This window comes from Buteo buteo, chromosome 13 (assembly GCF_964188355.1).
Source record: "Buteo buteo chromosome 13, bButBut1.hap1.1, whole genome shotgun sequence".
In the NCBI taxonomy this organism is placed as follows: domain Eukaryota; kingdom Metazoa; phylum Chordata; class Aves; order Accipitriformes; family Accipitridae; genus Buteo; species Buteo buteo.
In genome coordinates this window covers 15,041,892-15,062,871 of record NC_134183.1, presented here as the reverse complement: position 1 = coordinate 15,062,871, position 20,980 = coordinate 15,041,892, and the positions used below count along the sequence as shown (strand labels likewise).

Genomic DNA, 20,980 nt, shown 5'->3' with positions numbered 1-20,980 from the left:
AGGGATGAAGGGATGAAGGGACGGAGAGAGGGATGGGTGGATGGAGGGATGAAGGGCTGGGTGGCAGGGGTCGGGATGGACGGCGGGGCGGAGGGGCCGGGGAGGGGCGGGGCGGGCGGTGCCCGGGGCGGGGCGGCGCACACGTGCGGGGCGGGTCCCGCCGGTGGCCCCGCCCCGCTGCCGCCGGTGCAGCCCGCCGGGGAGCGGAGCGGAGCGGAGCGGAGCCCAGCCCGGCGTGGAGCCCGGCGGGGCGCGCCGAGGATGGGCAGGGAGCCCCGGCGGCAGCTGCCCTCCAGGTGGGAGAGCGGCGGGGCCGGGGGCCGGGGGCCGGGGGCCGGGGGCCGTGGACCGGGACCGGGACCGGGACCGGGACCGGGACCGCAGCAGCCGCCGGCCCGGTAGCCGGGGGGTGTCCGTGTAACCGGGGCGCGAGGGGGTTCGTATTACCGGGGTGGCCGTGTGAATGGGGGAGGTGGAAGGCGCTTTGCACACCTGGTGCCCGTGGAGGGGAGGGGGTGGGCGAGCGGGGGGTTCCTTATAACCGGGGTGTCCGTGTAACCGAGGAGCCCGTGCACCCAGCGGGCATGGAGGGCCGTGCGGTGGGAGGGCACTGTGCACCAGTGTGCCTGGGGGGGGGCCTGTGTAATTTGGGGGGGGCTACTTATAAACGGGGTGTCTGAGTAGCAGGAGGGGGGAATGAACCCCGTGTAATGGGGGGGTCCCATGTAGCCGGGGGCTTCCACTGAAACCCACCAGTGGGGGTGTCACCAGCCCTAGGGTGGGGAGTTTCCCTTGCAACCTTGGAAGGGGGCACCCTGCACTGTGTCTCCCTCGAGGTCCCCTTGCAGCCCAGGGGCTTCCGTGGTCCACCGTGGCCCTGGCCAGGAGAAGCCAGTGTCACCCCGCGGGTGGGGAAGGGCCCCGCTGCCGTGACTCATTTCTGGACCGCGTACTTGTTTTCCTCCGTGCCGCCCCACAGAGCTGCTGCTCCGGGCCCAGGTGTGGGGCCCTGCCCGGCCCCAGGGGACCACCCCGCTGTGCCTGGGTCCCCGGGAAATCCCGGGGGCTCTCCAGCACCCGCCTGGAGTTTTGGCCGGGCCGCTGGCGGGGGTGGCAGTGAGTCACTCCATGTCACTGCAGCAGGAGCTCTCTTCCCCGGGCTGGGGGGACCCAAGGGCCATGAGTCGCCTGTTGCTCCCGTCACCCTCGGCCGGGTCCCCGCAGCCCGAAGGGGCAGAGGTGTAACCCCTGCGAGGGCTCTGCTTTGGCAACAGGATGTGGTTTGGGATGTGACAAGCCCAGCAGCGTGTCATCCCTCTGGTATCGGAGTCTGGACGCGCACCAGCCCTGAGATATATGTCCCCGTGCTGCTTCATGCACCAGCCTGTGCTGATAGTTGTGCCTGCAAAGGAGCATCTTCCATCAGGTGCTTCTGTGGTCTTACGGTGTCACCAGTGGCTCCTGTTTAGTGACCAGCGCTGACTGGAGGGTGCCCAGACCCAGCCTCGCCTCCTGCTACGCTCACTTTTGCAACAACCTCCCCGAAAGGATGTTTAACTGCTTTGGACGGTGTAAGCCCTAAGGGAGGAAGAGGCTAGGCTGATTCAAATCACTAACGAAAGCGGGAGAAAAGAGATTTCAGACCTTTGTTTTCATGTTTATTAAAATCTCACTGCTGTCACCCCAGCACCCGTTAACTTTGCTAATGGCTTGTTTTCGGTGCTCCTGCTGCTGCTGTCGATGCAGTGAAAACATGCTCAGGCAGCTGGCTGCAGGCTGGTGCTGCTTACCCTGCTGTTGAAGGGCTGATGCTGAACAGCTGCAATTTATTTAGTTTTTCCATTTAGATTGATTTTCTAAATCTTGGTTTGATGCAGAGCCTGCAAACTCCAGGGATATGCTGGATGTCAACGCTTTAATTTTCATGTGTATTGGAGGGGTCTGGGTTTTTGTTTGTTTTTTTTTTTTTTGCCTTGTTCAGAGCAAAAACTTGGATGGAGTTGCAAATTGTTTCTGAAACATGATTGCAAAGTGTTTTGGAGCTCTGGGTGTTGCTGAGATTAAAGCTTAAACCTAGAAAGAGGCGAAGAAGCGAGAGCCTGGCGGTGGGGGTTGCGGTGGTTACATCCCTCAGCGGCAGGGACTGCGTGAGGTCGGAGGGCTCAGGCGATGTCTGGGTGCGTCCTTTGGGCTGGGTGGGTGATGCGCTGTAGGTTTCTGCAGGGAGGCAGCTGTGCAGTGCAGAGTCCGCTCTGCTGCACTGCGAGCCAGGGGGGTGTTTGGTCTGAGGCCAGCTCCAGCCTCACGACATCGTCCTGCCGAATTGAAGTGGGGGGAGCTCACTGGTCTGCCATTCCCTGGCATCGTGTGGCCATCACTCTCCTGCTCCCTGCAGCTCTGCAGCCCAGTTGGGGCCACGGGAAAGGGGATGAGAATTGTTGGAGGCTCTTGTACAGAGGGAGAAGCTGTAATGCCAGTGTGCGTTGATTTGGGGTAGGGGGTTAGGGCTCCTCACCAGCAGCCCCGCATCTCTGGTGCTGGAGGACGGTGCAGCTGGCCAGTCCCTCCTCCCCCCTGGAGATCAGGGCACCCCAATTTGGAGAAAAGCAAACCAAAACTGTCACCTTGTGCCTTTTGCCAAACGTGAAAATGAAGATGTCAATTTTGTACTGAGAAAGAAGAACTGAATCCAGATAAAAGCATTGCCAGAGAGCTACCGTATGCTGCCCCGGCGGGGCGTGCTCCCCATGCTGCAGCAGCTCTTGGGGCTGAGGAATGCCAAATGCGGCAGCAGCTTTGCCATCAGTGCAGCGCTCTGGCCGTGGCAGGGACCCGGCTGTGACACCTGCTCAGTGGCATGGGGACCACTGCAGCCTTGCCATGCTGCAGCTCGCCTGGGGTAGTTTCGACTTCTCTTTTTTGGGGTGACCGATGAGCTGTTCCTGGCATGATGGGGCTGCCCTTTTTTGCATTATTATTTTGCAAGTGGAAAATTGTGCATGAGTTTGCTGGGGGAGAGCCACTCAGGTGAATGCCCCAAAGTGTTTCTTGCACGGCAGGAGGCTCCTGCTGCATCTGAACACTGTTCCCATCAGTGCTTTGAACTTGTGCTGGGCAGTAGGTGAGAGGATGGGGAGGGAGGATGAGGTTCCTATGGAAACTATGCCCCCTCCACCCCCGCAGATGCACTGCAGCCGGGCAGGTCTTCCCTTGCTGCAGCTCTGTGCTTTGCAGGCATGCTCAGCCCGGGAGGTGTTTTGGGCTGGAAATGTCACTCCTGACTGCAGTAGAGGAAAATGTGACCTGTGGATGCAATCCAGGCTCCGTAGCTGCAGCTCATGCTCTTTCCCTCCTCTCTACAAGACTTGCCTTTTGCTTCCCTAAGAGGCTCAGTATTGTGGGCTTCCCCATCCTTGCCTTATCTGTCATGGCTGGAGGCGGTGTGGGGACATTTTTGTCACCGGTCCACTGCCAGCCCTTTCTTTGCGAGGCTCCCACACATCCAAAGCCATCAGTGGGGGTCTCCAGGTGACCTCTGCAAACCACCCAAGGTTGCGTCCACCTTGCGCTGTGTGTGCTGGGTCGGGGTTGTTCACCTTCCCAAAAGTGCAGCTGGTGGTGTGGCTGTGATACACACGAGGATACGGTGAGCATCACCCTGTGCTGCAGCCCGGAGGGGTGGCCAGGACCTTTCACTAGCACTTGCTACTGGCACCGAGCCCTCTTTGCTGGCCTCCTGGGTGGGAGCCTGGGGAGCGGCTGCAGCTCCTGAGCCCCTTTCCCAGCATGGAGACCAAAAACCGATGTTCCTGTTTTTTCTGATCTCGTCTTTGGCTGCCAATTAGCACGACATGAGAACTTGTCTCCCCCTATGACGCGCCTGTGTGACTCCTCGGATGCTTTAATTGCAGGGTTTTCAACAGCCAGAGTGCGATGAAATGGTAATTGTTGTGATTGTATGCGGTGCAGTAACTGAAAGACATGGCTCTTTGGTGAAGCTTAATTAGGAAATAGGGACACTGTTGGGAATGGCTCTGCGATGCGATTTTCCTAATGAAAGCTACTGAATAGGCAGCCTTGTAATGAAGAACAGACTTGTGAGGGGCACTGCCAATTGCTCTTCTCTAGTGTTAATTTTGTATTTCCTCCCCATTGTTTCCAATACCCTCTTGGAAAAGCTTGAAGATAAAATGCTTTATTTTCTTATGCCTTGTATCCTGTTTGGCAAGCTGTGATTATAGCATGTGCATCTGGAATACATGAGTGGCCAGGCATGAGCTTCTTCAGACTTGTTAATCTCTGATTTCAAGCTCTGCCACTAAAAAAAAAATAAAAGGGGCAACTTCGGCTTGCGGTCAGATGATCCGCTCCCTTGCCGGCGTGGCGCAGCGGGAGATGCTCAGCTGAGTTCGCAGATGTGTAGCTGGGAGAGAGCTGGCTCTGTTGAGTGTGAAGGTGGCGTGATGCTACGGGAAGCGTGGTTTGTTTGGAAACAGTGTGGTGGGGTTTCGTGTTCGAGGCTTGGCTGTTTTCGTCTCGGATGTCCTCTCCTTGCAAGCATGATTGCTGTATTTAACCGTAACCTGTCACATCTGAGAGTTCACCAAGGTTCGCGTCTCCTGTTGGTAAGAAAGAGCCCAGAGGCCAGATCCTGCCCGGGGCAGCTGTGTGGTTCAGCACTCCCACCTGTGCCACACCGTTCCCGTAATAGGGCTGGTGAGCCCTCCGGTGTGTGCCCGGGGAAGAGTGGGCTTCAGTGTTCCCTCCCCAGCTGTGCTAGGCTGACCAGGCAGCGAAAAGGGCTGCAGATGTTTTTAGCCAACAGATATACACATGGCCCTCTTGCTGAGTTAAAAGGGGAATGGGAAAACGCTACCTGGCTGGGTGATGTGGTCCTGTGGTGCTGTGACAATTATTAATGACTCTCAGTGCTGCAGGGGGACTGTCTGTGCTTGTAAGAGAGATGGGGATGGGGCTTGGCTTTCCCTCAAATGCTTTGTTTCATTGCCCAAAATTCCCGCAGTGCTTGGGGTGAGAGCAGCTCGAGTGCTCCTAAAATGCTGCCGGTCCTCATTTTGGGGTGGGTTTAAACAGAATTAAAGAGATCCTGGCATGAGCACCTCTTGTGATGATGGCATCTGGGAATGGGAAGGCACGCTGGAGCATCATCCCCCGGTCATGCCGCTCATGGCTGCCCTATGCCGCTCTGGCCGAGCAGGAAGGACTCAGCTTCAACCTGATCTTGTGACTGGCCTTAGCAGCTGCTGCAGTAGGGAATTAGTCATCTTTTTTTTATCCTATCGTAGAAGGTTTTGTGCTGTAACATCAAGGTATTTTCAATATTATGTTAACGTCTGTTGCAATGCAGCGCTGTGTGGATAGATGTACGGTTGGTGTGTGCACGCCTTAGGAAAGATGGTGTTGTTCTGAGCTTGCAAAAGTGTTTTTCATCCCTTCCACAAAGGCCCATTCTTTGTCTCAAATTAGGATGAAATGCTTCCCCTTTCAGCTGCTTCCCCCATTGCTTTATGTCTATTTAAACCCTCGGCTCAGAGGCTTCTCTGAAAACAAGCTCTCATCCTTTCAGGTGGCATTTCCCTTTTCTCATTGTTTCTGGCAATCTGTACATGTGAAACTTCACAAATGTTTCTTCATTCTCGGTGTCTTTGTGTTGATAAACCTTGCAAATCGGTACACACGCCGTGTGCGGCCTCCCAGCGCCCGCGGTTGTGTGATGGAGTTACAGCAGCTCTCGGGTGTGCAGGCTTTGCAGTCCGACTGAGCAAACTCCAGCCTTGAAGACCCTGGCTGAGCGACATCCCTGCTGCTGCTCATCTGTATGTGTGAATCCTGCTCATCTGAGAGGGCTCCTGCTTGAGGCTTGCCTCCCTGGATCAATTAGCTGGATTGCAATCAAAGCCAGTAAGACTAAGGTCCCCAAAGGACTGCTCATTAAATGAAAATTGTTCCCAGGTTGATCTGGTCTGGATGCTGGTGGGTGTCTAATCCTTTGGGGAACTTGGATGGTGCGAAAGAATGGCTACGTGGGTCTAAATCCACTTTTGCTGGTACAGAGCACAACTAGAGCCTGGGGACCTCCTTCGTGGTGGGCCCTGAGCTGCCGGATTGCAGCGCTGGGTTTAGAAGTGATGGCAGGCTAGCAGGTATTTAATGGCATCTCACCTACGCCCTGTGGTTTCCAACCAGAACACCACCAGGAGCGTGGTGCTTTAGGACGGAGTAGCCTTTGACTCTGTGGAAACTGGGCACTTGCAGTCACCATCACGCCTGTTCCCAGGAGCTCAGCTCCTAGCAAAGAGCTGAGCCAGGGGACCGGCCCCGTGTGCTGTGATGCTCCTGCCCATCATGGGAGAAAACGGGGGCTGGAAGGGGTTCAGGCTGCATGTGCTGCATGAGCTCTTACACCCCTTGCTCCTGTGATGTGTGACTGGGGGAACTGGGGGACTTGCTCTGCATGCGGGAGACCAGCTGGTTGGGGCTGTGCCAACCTGGCTGGAGGCACTTCAAGGATGAGGTGCTCTCTGTCCCTTGCTGCTGTCATGTCACTGTCAGATGTAGTCGCTGTGCCAGGGAGAAGGGGTGGAGCGTGGTGGATAGGGCCTTCCTCTGAAGAGGATACCTTTCAGCTTGTCTTCTCCATGGCTGTTTGGGCTGATAGGGATGTGGCTCTGGTGATTGTGCCAGGCCAAAGGATGGTCCAGCTTAGGGTCCTGCCCTCAGCCAGGGAGAGCCCAGGGGCTTGGACCTCACTTCTTGTGATGGGATGGTCCCAAGATCTCCAGACCCAGCACCTTCCCTTTGTGCAGCCTGCCTTTCTCCACATCTGCAGGGTTTGGTACATCTGGGATGCAGCGGTGGCCTCCAGCACAGCTTGAGCCTGCTTCTTCCCAGAGGTGAACACAAGGTTTGGAAAGGTTTCGTTGCCCTAGGCTTGTCATTCCCCTCTCAAATGGCAAGTGTGGATGCTGCTGTGGTATTTCAGTGCTGTGGGCTGTCTGAAGATGCGTGGGGACTCAACAGCCTGGTGGGGTTGACCACTGCTGGTCATCCCAACCACTGTTGGATGGGTGCCCACCTCTCCTTGGTCTGTCTCCTCGTTTGGAGACTTCCTTTCTTCTCATCAATTATGATGGTGGTGCTGCGATTGTACCGAGTCCTCTGGTCAAATTGGGGCTCACACCCTTCTGTGAGCTTTGGAAGTGCGTGTGAGTCACAGTCCTGCTTGCCCTTGGCCTGAGGGTAATGGGGAACAGCCAAAAAACGTCCTTGCCATCATCTGTCTTTTGTGGTGCTGCAGCCAGCGGTGCTGGAAGCAAATTGAAGGTTTTGGGCAACCAAGCCAGGGACTGAAAAGGCTCCTGGGTTCCCAGCAGGGCCTCCACAATGGCAGGAAGCAACTTCTAAAGCTTCCTTTGGATACACAGGGCCTTGGGGGAAAGATTTACTTGCTTGTTTATGCTGTAAGTTAATCTATTTAGTGGGTTTGGCATTAAAGCTCACAAAAAGCCCTCTGAAATGGTCACGCTGCTTGTTTGTAGTGCTTTGTCTCTCACTTACTTTGTTTCACAGCTGGAGTAGTTAAGCAGAGACAGAGCCAATTGAAATCTCACGTGTAAACTTGTTTTTCCGAATAGGCTGAAGGAATTAGCACCAGCTCTCGCTGTCCTTCATTGCAAGGGAGCTGCGGGGGGAAGGCAGCGTGGGGCAGAGGTTGGGGTCCCCTCTGGGAGGGACCCTAGTTTGTGTGTGCTGTGTGCCACTTTGCTCGGTTACAGGATGGGGATGGTGCCTGGCCCTATTGAGGCTAATAGATCATTTTGCAATAGGAGGAAAAAAAAAAACCCTAAACCAAATCAACCCCCCCAAAACCAAGCCAGCCCTGTGAGCCAGTGTAGCAGAGTAGGGAGCAACATGACATGTTTTTTTTGGGGGTAAGAAGTCTTAAGAAGAGTTTGGAGAGGCACAGGAAAGTGCTGGGTCAGTGGAAGAAAGAATAGCTGATGAGAATTTTTCATGATATCGCAGTATCACTGTTTCCCTCTGTGTTTGGTGCTATCCTAAATATGATAGTAGTGCCACCCACACGTAATCTTGCACGATAAAAATGGATTTTCCCCAAGGGCCGTGTCCAAAGAAGCCCTATGTACACAGCAGCTGCTCTAGAAAGCACATGGAACACGTGGGGTTGAGGTCCGTGCCCAGAGGCAGTAGGTACTGAGCTCCCTCCCAAGCTGACGACTTCATTGTAGCATCTTCAGCTGCACTGAAGTCTTCAGCTTGGGAGGGAGCCCAGCACCTTCAGCCTCAGTGAAGTCTTCAGCTTGGGAGGGAGCTCAGTGCCTGCTATATGTGGGCATGGACCTCAACCCCAGGTGTCCCTTAAGCTTTTGGGAGGGTGTCTCTTGCTGAGCATGGAAATACCTGGAGTCTTGTCGCCTTTGCCCCATGTGAGTGGCTGTAAGACCCTTCTTACAGGGATGTCTCCTTTTGGTCTGTCCCGCCAGGTTGAACAGCCAACCTAGGGAGTGTTGGGAGGAACCGTGTCATGTCCTTCACTTCCTTCTTGGCAGGGGCAGCTTGGGCTGCTGCCTTTAATTTGGGAAACACCTTTTTTTTTTTTTTTTTCTCTAAATTATGCATTTGCTGAATTTTTTTATTTTTTCCCCTGGTCCTCTCCTGTGACACACAGCCACTTCTCTGCTCAACTTCCACCTTCCCTGAAGAGCAGCCCTGGAGTTTCCATTACATACTGCTGACAGCACCAGGCACCCAGCTGGGCTGTGCCAAACATCATCGCTATCTCCAGCCTAAATCTTCTTGGGGCTTAATTTGATACTGAGCTTGTAATTGACTGTGATGTTGGGTGAAACTTTAACCTTCACTGCTGTGATAAAGACTGATACAAGCTAAAATTAACTCTTGCATCATGTGGCGAGGGGTTTTCGTAATTGGTGCCAGGAACAAGTACATTTCCTCTCTGAAAAGTGAGTATATATAACTGGTCTTTTCTTACTCAGATCAGATACGTGTCATTTCTGCTGTTTTTTGAGGAGAAAAATAGAGGGTTTTCTTACCCTGGCTGAGTTTTACCAAACCCACGCAGCCCATCGAGTGGTCGTGGATGGGATGGGGGTTGCTGACGTCCTGGGTCATCTTTCCGCACCTGTCGCAGGCTGGATGAGAGCAGTGTTTGGATGCCAGGGAGGTGTGGAGGTGTTGCTGGCTGCATGGTAGTGGTGGCAGAGCGGCTATTGCTGATGAGAGCAAGAGGAGAGGAGATGGGCTTGGCTCTGTGCTCCTGGCCAGAAAGCAAAGCACGGGCTGCTGAAACCTGCCAGCCTTAGTCTGGTGTGTCAGAAGGTGAGCAAAGTGTTGATGGAGGGGAGATAAAAAGAAGCAGAGGGTAGGGCTGGAATTTTTTTTTTCTTCGTTTGCTTTTTTTAGGAAGTTACTGTTCAGCGTCAAGATGTACTTTACAATGGTGAAATCCAAGAAGTTCCCACAGACGTCTGTAGCTGCTCATCTGCCTCAAGGCAGGAGGATTGAAAAGGCAATGGGGATGGAGAGGTTCAGACTGGAAGGGCCATCTGGACTGGAAGGGCTGTGGAGGGTCTCTCTCCCCACCCCGGCCTTGGGGCAGGGACAACTCTCCGTCTGTCATTTGATTTGAGTTTGTTGCTGCTTGTTCTGCCTCCCAGGACACAGGCATACATAAGTCTCCTCCTCTCTACCGAAGCCTTTCTGTGATTGAATTTAATCCATTTCCCATCCCCACCAGAGCAGGGCATATGCCCTTCAATTTGAAGCAGAGCAGGGCATATTTTCTCCCTGTCCTTCAATTTGAAGCTTGTCCTTCAGCATCTCCAGGAATGGGACTTTTGCTGTTTCCTTCAGAAACCACTGCAAAAAGTAATAGTCCTTATTCTAATAACATCAGGAAGACACATTCTTCCCTGTGCCTTTCACTTCCCAAAGCTTGATGCTTGAACAGTTCAAGAGTGTTGCGCTACAGGAGCTAAAAATAATGGAGTATGGAGATGAAGGGTGCAGCCCATGTTTTTAGCTGGAGATGGAGATGAAGACAGCGACTTGCCAATGGTAAGAGCATCTTTGATTGAAAGGACCTTCAGTGAGTCACGGGGGTTACATACCGAGCAATGTCTTTTTGGAGAAAGAGAGAAGGTACCATCGCAACTGTTCTTCTCAGTGGTGGCTTGGTGGGACTAGTTTAGAGATTTGTATTTCTCGGCATCAGAATACATCATGGCTTTAAAGGGGTAGCGAGTGGAATTCCCCCATTATCTGTTTATCAAGAGTACTCTAGATCGTGTCCTGAAAAATGGTAATTGTAAAAAAGAACATTTTAAAAATAAGTCAAGAGGAAGTCTCAGTTTGCAGAATAGGTGGTAGGGTGGTTTGCAGACAATTCTGCACTGGACACTATCGCACTGCTGTGGTTTCAGTTTCCCCTAAGTGTTGCTGCTAGGGTCTAATGCTGGTCATGGTCTCCACGTAGCCACCCCATTCACATTACTAACCTCACAACAAGGGAATCGCTCGCTTATAGAAAGTCCAAGAATAGTTTGCAAATGTCTTCAGCTTGTATGAGTCTGTGATGCGTTGCAGGCTACTTCTGTTTCTCAAGGAAATGCATAGTTAGTCTAAAATTCGTGGCTGAATATGGAAGCAATAAACCTTCAAATGACTGATTAGAGCTCAGGTCAGTCGAGATGCAAAGCCGATGCAAAATGTTGTAATCCCCGCTCTACTGTTGAATACGTCTCTGAGACGCCCCTTGGCTTCCTAAAATTTACTACTGGTCTTCTCAGTGTCCAGTGTTAAGGAGGATGGGTCCTGTGCCCCCACTGCAAATTGGGTACCCGAAAGGCTGAATCTGGTGCGCACAAGAAATGAGCTGCTACTATTCTCATAGGAACTGGTGGGAGAGAATGAGACCCCAGGACTGGAAAAGGGGTCTCCTTTTGTTTTCATCTCATGCCTTCACTTGCTGCCAGCACTGCTGATGTTGAAGGTGGTAGTGATGCTGTGAAATCAGCATGTACTTGTCTTTAATCCAACGCTTGTTGAACTTGACTGGATTGTGGTTTCCAGATTGCTCTTATTACACATTGCTGAGACTCCTCTTCTGTTACTTTATTCAACTGCAGCTATTACTGCACAGGGACAGACTCTGGAAGGATCAGAGGGGGTTTGTGTGAGTGCTAAGAGTCTTATGAGCGGCACATGGTGTCCATGAAGCTGATCCCATGGTAACTCCTGCAAATGATGGGGTTGGTGGTTCATACACATCATGCCAGACGCACATCACTTTGTTTTTGTGATCACCTTGTCCTCTCCAATAGCAAAGAATTCCCTGGGGGTTGCTGACGCTGCCCTCAGCCCTGCCACCTCTGAGGCTGCTGGTTCATGTTCAGGTTTTGGCTATCTGCTGTGACTTCCTTGATAAAACTAGAACCAGTGTGTTGCTCTGAACTTGTCCTGGTGTATCCAGAAGTTGAGCCTGGCTGCAAACTCAACCCCAGGTGCTGTGTGTCTCCTTGCAGCTCTTGCACCGTGTTTTGCAGTATGCTTTACCTTGGTATCTCCAGTCAGGCTTAGGAGGAGACTCTTTCCTGCTTCATAAAGTGAAAATAAACTCCTGGAGCAGCTCCCTGGAGCTGGAGTCTAGTCAGTAATGCTGTGATGAGAAGTTCATTACCAGGATGGTAACATGATAGCGGTTTCACTCTGAAATCACTAAAATTTTGTTGTGACTGCATTTTGTACATTTTAGGGGCAGCCCCACCTGCTTATCTAACTTTTTCTTATTAAAAAAATGACGGCAAATAAATGACTGAAGAGCGGAGCGCTTGTGACAGCCTCAAACAACAGCGTTCAGCAATGATCCTCCCATGGGCAGTTGGGTGCTGGAGCCTTCCTCGCTCCTCTGCCATCACTTCAAATCCTTGTGTCGGTCAGGCTTAGCAGGCTGGGTAGGAGACTGCATCTTCTCTCCAGGAGTGATGGGGGTTGCTTGGTTATAGGCACAGTTCAGTTGTTTTCTTCAATAACCTCAGGTGAGGGTCCACGACTGGTCCTGCCACAGCTGATGGGAATTTTGCTACTGGCTGAAGAGCTAATGCAGCTTCAGTGTGGAAATGAGACCTCTGCTGCCTTGTCCCACACACGCTGGACCATTGGTGTCTATGACTATCTGTTGCTAGTCCTCATGTCCTCCATATAACTAAGTAATGATGCATTTTTTTTTCCCCTCTTATTTGTCTGTGTTTTCTGGATTATCAGTACTCTAATGTAGTTGATCTGTGAAATAGCCCCATAAAATTGACCTTAGGCAGTTTTAAAGCGCACATTCCTTCTTCAGAGGTGGAAATAACTCTGTTTTTACAGAAAAGACTTTAAAGTGGTGTGCTTATAAAGTTTTGAACTAGTGGTTTATTGAGAGCTGCTTGTTCCAGCCTCTGGCACTCTTCCTCAGAGCTTACACCTGGCTGTTCAGAAGTGGACATCTAACAAGAAGTCCTGGGGATCTTCAGCAGACAAAGTCACTTGCAAAACTGTTGGCTTCTGCTTTTATTTGTTATGAATCAAATTTGGGGGTGAAAGAAGTGAAAGCTAAATTGAGTCTACTGCAATTTCCATGTTCCCATTATTGCACTATCTGAGCTTCTTACAGGCTTTGAAACATTTGGTTGTGCAACTGCTGGCTAAGGAAGGAAGTGTGATTATTCCCGCTTTGCATGTGGGAAGCAGCTTAGGAGAATAAGGATGGGAGTTGTCTCGCTTAAGGATGCCTGCCTAAAAATTTAGGCCTCTAATTTAACTTACTCTGTGGGCTCCCCCTGAAGAGGGGTACAAGTTGGGTGGGATGAGCTGACCTCCATACCAGGTGCTCTCTCTGTCTGTAGATGTTGATTTGCTTAGAGAGTCACCTCATTTTTGCATAGGTAAAGTTGGAGGCAATGAATCCTACCCCTGGGATAGACCCAGTGTCACCTCAGAGCTTTACTGCAGAGCAAATAGTTGATGTGGGTTCTGCAAAGTCACTGGATGATTTTTTTGTTATCTTGCTTCATGCCTTGGACTCCTCTTTTTTTTTGGCCGTGGAATTGCCAGCCTTAATTACATTTTTGTAAAACAAAATACCAAGAGTTTTGGCTGGTCTTCTTTGCCTTGATGCGGCATTGGCTGTACAGCAGGTTCACAAAGGTATTCAGGGTGTTAGAGGCTTTCTTCGTTTTGCTATGCACTTTGGTGTGCTGGTAAGAGCCCTTGTGGGGATGCCAGCAGGGCTGCTGGTGGTCCAGGATGTTCAGAGAAGAAGGTGTAAACCACTCTGGCGGAAAGTCTAACTGAACTGTTGTCATGCATATGAATGAGGCCCTTCTGGACAGTGCACCTGACCTAGCCTTCAACCAGCTCTGGATGGCTTAATTTAATCTGAATCTTTGTCATAATCAAGCATTTTGTAGGCAAGTAATGGCACAGTTTTCTTCTTTAGATGGTGGTATCGACTTGCTGTCAGTCTTGCATCCCACAGTGGTTCCCTCTCCCTCTCTGAGCAGCTGCGCTTTGGGGATTTTTTGGAGGGGAACTGAATTATCCGGCTTAATCCACTCATCTAGCAGAGCTGTCCTGCTCAGCGGTGGTGAAACCTGAGTAGTACCTTCTCTTGGTCCAGTGCTCTGGGGTTGCAGCTGGTTATTGCTATTGATGCTGTCTGTGCATGCAGTGGGAAGTGTGGGAAGTCCTGTTGCAGCCTGACTTACTCTGACGCTTCCTTGCCAATAACTTTTACCCAGTGGAGGAAGCTCTGGGAGAAGAGAGGCTGGTTAGGGTGGGGTCTGGTTATGAACTTCTTGAGGAATGATCTAGGTGGCTCAGGAAAGTGAATCTGCCCATCTGTATGACCAATCAACTTACAACTTTCTCTAGTCTTAACTAGCCATTAAAAAGGGCAGCTCCATCTCTCAGATTCAAGGTACCCCCATCATCTGAAAGGCTGAGGCTGCATGTGTCTGTTGAGGAGCATGAATGGCCACTGATACCGAAGTGCAGACAAGTTTTCTTAGTAGTTTATCCCAGAACAGCAAATGTTGACCAGCCCTTATTTTTTTTTTTTTTTCCCCCAAGCAATTGGACTGCTGGACAACAGCCTTGCAGACCCATGAGTTACCTTGTGTGGACTGACTCAACATGCCTGTAGAGCCCCCACTGAGTTTTGCTGTCTATGAGGATTTGGTCCATCTGAGAAAGTAAATTTTCCCTGTTTGTTCTGAGGAGATGCGAGCCTCTGCGCTCAGAGCCCTGCAAGATGGCAGATCTTGTGATGGCTCTTGTATGTTCTGTTTTCTCAGTAACTCCCAACAAGGTGTAAATTATGGATGCTGTGTTTTGACCTTGTGACTGTCAGTATGTGTCTCTCTGCTAATTAATGCACTGTAATTCCTGTGCTAGCAGATATTACCGCTAAAAATATCTAGAGGTGCCTCTCTGGTGATAAGGCTATGGCAATAAGTTTTAAGCAGGAAATATGTTAAGACCTGATCCACTCTTTAGCTGTGCTGTAGAAAGCTTCTGGTAATGGGGCTTATCAAACTCCCTTGGGGAAGAGAGGCAGGAGATTTTGCCCTCTAAATGGGGATGACATTTTTGATGGTGTCAGCAGAAACCCAAGCTGTTATGGCTGTAAGGAAAGCCTTCTACATATGGAGTGATGCTTGAATCTGTCATCCAGACTGGAAGACAGACCCAAGCTGCTCGGAGGGAGGATAAGTCCTGGCCCCCATGCCCACGCTCAGCAAATGCGGGGAAACCCTGGCGATAAACGGTGTAGAGTCTTTCCTTCAGATGTTTGTCAGAGGTTGGTTTTTACATAGCTGTTCCTTTAGCATCAAGGTGGGAAGAGTCCAGCTCCATGAATGTGTGGGGAGGAGTGGATCTCTTGGCTGCTCTGGATCTGCTCTTCCCCCATCACTAGACAGTGTTGTGTGGCCATGGGAAGGGGCCAAGGGAACAGACCCCATTCAAACAAGAAGAGAGGGCCCCAGGATTGCTTAAGCCCAACCTAGCTGTGCATGTTGTCATTTAGGGGAGCTCAGAAAGTCATTGCTTGGACGTGGATTTTCCTTCCCCAGCCTCTCCATTGCTGAGCCACATGCCCTGCTTTGGTATCTTGCAGCCTTGCGAGTGCCAAGGGACAGCATGGTTATTTCTGACCAGATCATTTGTGTGTTGTCTTTATTTTTGTATTTTCTTGAACACAATTGTTGAGTTTCCTGGAACTGCTTGGCCCAAACCAGAGCCCTTTGCGTGTTAACAGCCTCATAGCTCATTTGCGCAGCATGGTGGGTGCCACGTGTGGCTCTCGGATGTGGCAGGAGAGTGAAATCATCATCCAGAATAGGAAACGGTGGCACAACTTCCCCCCGGCTCCGGAGCACTTCTCCTTTTGGCACCAGGGTGCGGGAAGGTGAAGTAAGAAGATCTCTGTTGAAAATGCAGAAGTGCAGGGTTGCTCGTGGAAACCATCTCAATGGGCGAGCCCATGGCGGAGCCCTCGGCTTGAGCCGGTGGGGAAGGGTATGTTTTTGTGCAGATGGATTCAGATGCATGGCTTGTGGCTTCCTCTTCAGACGGGAAGTCTAGTCGATGCGTAACGAGAGGCAGAGGACGGGTGGGCTGCAGGCTCTGCAGTCTTTTCTCTGGCGAGTTGCTTTCTCCAGTTCTTCTGCTCTTGGGAACTAGCAGTCTGTGTCCTTGCTTGCCTCTGTGTTGTCTTAGATGTCAGCTCTGCTCGTGGCAGGTTGCTTAATCCCACAGGATTATTCCCACTTTCTGTGACGGTTTGTCTTGTGCTACCAGAGAGGGAGAACTGTCATCCAAGCCTGGGCTGTGCTTGTTTGGATGCTGTTGGCTGTTTGCAGCAGCTGCTGCCAGGGATCGACTGAGGCTGCTGGGTTTTTGGCTGGAATTTTCTTTGACCTCATTTGATTACCGAGTCCTTCGTGCTCAGCAGTAGGGCAAAAACACCATGGGGAAAGTAGCTTATGCAAAAATACTTAGAGCCAATACATTTCCAGATACACAAATGATTTTCCAAGGTCACACTGCAGATCCTGCAGTAGACCCTGAGCCTCGCCTGCAAAATCCTTGAGAACAACTCAGCCATGGCGTAAGGCAGCTGATGGGGTGTGCGAGGCCACGGGGGGAAAGTAGGTGTGGACATGTGGGGGACGGCAGATGCAGTTAAGGGCACACTATGGATGAAGATGACTGAGGGTAAGCCACCTTGCCTGTGTGGGCTCCTGGGTCCAACGTACAGCGACAGCAGATCTTTCCTCCTCCAGACTGTGCTGGACACAAGAGTTGCTGTAGTTCCAGGGGCTTTGGCATGTCTGGTGGAAGGAAGAGCATGCGTACCCACCGAGGAGAGCAGCCTTTGCATCTTTTACCCCAGCTCTGCTCTCTGCTGCAGCATGATGTTCTCAGTCTATGAAGAGAGCGGGTGAGGTTGGGAGGGGCTGGAAGAAAAGCTGTTTTTGGGAGTGTTGTCTAGAGAGGAGGTGCCATCATGAGGGAAGTGTCTGTGAGTGTTGGCAGTGAGAACAGGCAGAGCAGAGGGGTTGTGAGTCCGGTGCTCCAGCTGGTGCAGGACCTTTGTGGTTTCTTCCCAGATCTACCAGGGGTTTGCCCTGACACCTTGGGTGAGTTACTTTTTCTCCTTTTGGCTCTTCTCAACCGTTTTTCCTGCCAAGGGCACGTTGGAGCAGTGAGTCCACATGTTCGGGGGCATAGGGAAGGCTGCCACCACCATTTCTGCCGATGAGGGATCTGAAGGGGGCAATCCATAACTGGCAGTGCTGAACTGCAAGATGTCCTAGTGCAGATGCGTTATTCCTGGAAATTGTGCTTCCCTTACGTGAGCTTTTCTGCAAGAGAAAGACTAGCTATAAGATTATGGAATATATTTAGATAGATAGAAGATTATGGAATATACTCACACAGACACACACAGAAACCCCAGATGTAAGAAGTTTGTAGCCCTGGTTAGAAGCATCTGGCCAGTCCTGGGTGTATCATTGACATCTTCCAACATGCAAAAGGCCCTGATCTAGATCAGCTGCTGCTGGAGGACTGAACTTTTATGAGTAGGGTTGTTCTGCTCTACTCCACACTGAAATGGCCAAGCCCAGGGTATGGACTAAAACATGTTTGATTTGGGCAGATCATAGAGTATTTTCAGGTTTTGCCTGTCTTGGGGTTGCTAATACTAGAAGATGTGGTTCAGCTCCCATCACTTGCTTGGTTGGGTTGTGAATCTCAAGCCAAGACAAATGGCTGCAGCTTTCTGTCTGAGAAGGTGGGGGTAAACTCCAGCATGGAGAGCATCTCCCTGGTGATATTTCTCCTTGAACTGGAGCTTTTGTCTTTGAAAGTCAAAGTAAAACCAGAAGAGCCACCTCCATCCCGTCATGACAGTGAAGTCCATGCGACTTGCTGTAGGTGTGTCTGCAGGGCCAGATCTGTCGGTGTAGCCACAGCAGTGTTCCTGGTGGCCTACTGAGCTGCTGTGGTGCACGTTTGATTGCAAACAGGCAGAGCAGCTCTGCCATGATGCAAACGCAGTTATTTGGACTGTTTAGACACTGTTTCTTGGTATTCAGATTACTGCTGAAACTGCTGAACTTCTAAGAGGATACCTTCATTTGTGATGCTATGAAGGATCACGGTCTATAGCACTTAGTGACAAACGTTGGATCATTTTGACAGTAGATTTAACCCCAGATCTCTCGTATCCGAGCAGGCAGCCTAGTCTGCGAAGCCATTCTGTCCTTGCCAGGGATGCTGTGATGGTTTAGGAGTGGTCCTAGGGGTTGAGAGCATCACATAGATGAAGCATAGGCTTTGACACCAAAATTTTCAGCGGGGAAAGGTTTCACATATACAGGACTGAACTTTCTTCGCAAAACCAAAGGCAGGAGGTAAATGCACACACACTCTGTGCCTGCCTCCTACCAGCCTCCGAGCACGCCTGGCGAAGGCGCTGGCAGGGCAGGTGGCAGCCTGGAGCCCGTCCTGCTTGGGTCCCCTTCGGGGTGAGCTCCTTGTCTGCCAGGTGTTCCCTTATTATGAGAGCGAGAAGCTCTCCCAGCCTGGGAGGTATCTGAAAGCTCGATGTTTCAAAGGTTTTTTTAATTCCCCAGCTCTGATTTTAATGGCCGAGCTTGGCACAAGTACTTTGAAGCCTTAAATGCAATTATGAATCTTCCTCTGTTCCCAGGTTTCCCCTAATTGGCTTCCTATGAGAATTTACAAAGCTGGTAAAAACAAAACTGCTGTTTTTGTGAGGGAGTTGGTGGCGTGAGATTCCCGAGCCCAAATAAAACTCAGCGCAGCCGCCACTTCTCGTGTGCTGCTGTGCAGTGCTGTAATCAGACCCGTGGCCAGACGCTTACAAGGGTGGCATTATATAAAATGTAAGCTGATTTACATGCTTGCATTTTGAAAGTGCTAATCTATTTCGATTTCCCCCCCCCCCCCTTCTCTTTTTCTTTTCAGCCCTCTAATCTTCTGCGATCTCTGCCAGGTTCCCAGCTCCTTTGGCTGAAATAGGCCCCAGCTAAATCCTTTATCTGTCTATTTGGCAACCCTGGGTGAAGTAGTTAGCAAACGAATGACACTTTTCCTGGCTCATTAATTAGATTTACTGAGCTGAGTGGTTGCTGCTGCTGCTGCTGCAATAGTCTGGACAAGGCAGTTCTGTATTTTGTTTCTTAGGAATTTGGGTTTTAAAAAAATTGAGCTCCAAGGCAGTTCTGGTACTAGCGGTTGAATCCACGGCTCCCCTGCGTGCACTGGTGTTGAGAACATGGGGTTTTCTCATGTGTAGCTTTGTAGCTGCAATTTGCTGCTGAGCAGTTCTGATTGCGTGTCATCATTTTACCCATCCTCAAACTTTTTGAGCAGTATCTGGGTACTCTGCTCTTGAGGTGCTGGTGGCAAGGTATCTTGGTTAAGGCAAGCGGTTCTTGTGGGTTAGAAATAACCTCTGTGAAATATTAGTGTGTTTTTGTGTATAAATCTGCTTTTTGACATGTCCTGCTCTGCCAGCCTTACCTGCCAGAGTTATAAATGGGATTGTGAAGGCTACATTAGGAAATAGCAAGATGAAAGAAAATTATGCTTTCACCTTTATCTGCCACTGCTCTGCAGCCAGGAGCATGCTGCAGCAGGAGCCCCTGTCTCTGCTTTTGGAGGAGGAAACTGAGGCACAGAGAGGTCACTCACCATGCCATGGCACCGGAGCTCTTGGTTTCTATTGCGGACTTTCGGTTCCCTTTGTAACCACTAGACAACACTGTCTTTTTCTTAGCTTGAGGTCTAAACAGTCTGGGAGGGAGGCAAGTGTTGGGGGTCTTGTCATCTATTGTAACCTGGGAACCTGGTGCTAGGGTGCTGGGGCACCCTGTGGAGGCTGGTGGATGCTGGTGATATTGATGTGCTGCTGTTGCCGTCATCCCATTTACAAACGGACAACTCTGACATGGAGAGACCAAAGTGGGGGTCACTCAGCCAATGTTGGGGACAAGGGGAGGAGGGTGTCTCCAGAGAAGGAGTGGCAGTGCTAAACCAGGCAATACTTAAGCTCCTTGTGTATAGGGAGCTTCATTTGTTGGTATAAACATCTAAAACTAAAATTACTGATTTGCCCGTGATTGAGTGGGGTGATGCAAAAGACCGATAGATGTGTCTTGCTGGCTTGTCCCCCTCTGGTCCTGCAGATCTACAGGAGGTGGCTCTGCATTGGTCTCCTATTATTCGAGGCTGCCAAGGCTTTCCTTATAAAAGGGGACATACAGGAGAAGACTCAGAGTTCAGCTGAGCATTGGACCCAGGTAGATTTGCAGCGGCTGGTATGGAAGGGGTGCTGCATGCTGTGAAATGGCATCTGGGGAAGATGATCCTGCTCCTCCCCTGGGCACAGCCCCCAGCGATGGAGGCTCAGGGCAGACCTCTGGCTGCTCCAGACCCCGTCCAGTGCAGGATCTGCCCCATCAGCTGGTGTCATTGGACGTGAGAGGGTCTGGTCCTCCTTTCCTGGTCATTGCATGCCCTGTCACTGGCTGGGAGCAGCGGGGTGAAGCACTGCAAAGCCTCTGCTCATGGAGGGGAGGTCAGTGCTTTTAGCACAGGCTTCCTAAAGTGACTGTCCATGTTAACTTTTATTGTGTCGTGTCCAACGGGAGACAACTACTCAAAGGCTCTGAAGGGAGGAGGGCGTTCGGCAATTTTTAAAAGCCAGGGTTGATGCCAGCTTCAACAGACAGACCCAAACGGGCTGCCAGTGCTGTCAGGCATTGCTGCCTGGAGGAAAGGGCTGGCTTTCGTGTTGCATCCCTCGGCTCCTGGACCCACTTTGCCCCTGCATCTCGAGGGGATCCGAGAGCGGCTGCAGGCAAAACCAGCCACGGATGCTACATGTACTAATCTTGTTACCCTGCCTGCTAACTCATTTCAGATTGGGCTGGGTCGTGCCTGGCTGATAGGAAGAGCAAAACCCTATAGTGATTTGGGGCTAGCAGCACTTGTGCTTGTAAAAACGATCGTAGTGTTCAGAGAATGTTTAGAGAAATGCCGCAGTTACTGGAAGGAGTTTTGTAGGCAAAGAGCTGGGGGAGGAGAGCAGAAATAGCTGCAAAATGTCAAAGCTGTGACCAAAAGCAATTCGCACTTAACCCACTTGAGAGTTGCTCTCCCAGAAAAGTAGCAATTGTTTATCTACCGAGGACCCCCCGCTGCTAGAGGCAAATTGCCTGCTAATTGGCCTTTCTGCGAAAGGCAGAGGGGTCAGGCTAGCTAATTACACAGGTCTTTACACCTCCCCAGTTAATTTGGAGAGTGGAGCATATTCCCGAAGGGAGGTGGGCTTCCCAGGGAG

At 51.1% G+C, this 20,980-nt stretch overlaps 1 protein-coding gene across 3 annotated transcripts in view; it reads left to right on the top strand.

The window, feature by feature from the left end:
- The first annotated feature begins 210 nt into the window (after nucleotides 1-210).
- Nucleotides 211-20,980, top strand: part of PIK3R5 (phosphoinositide-3-kinase regulatory subunit 5) — a 62,853-nt gene continuing 42,083 nt past the window's right edge. For 2 of the 3 annotated variants that reach the window (XM_075044861.1, XM_075044859.1), the window contains exon 1: nucleotides 211-296. The gene's annotated coding sequence lies outside the window, so the exon portion shown is untranslated. Of the gene's footprint in view, nucleotides 297-351; nucleotides 437-20,980 lie in introns of those variants that run through there. The other variant, XM_075044860.1, reaches the window with a different exon arrangement.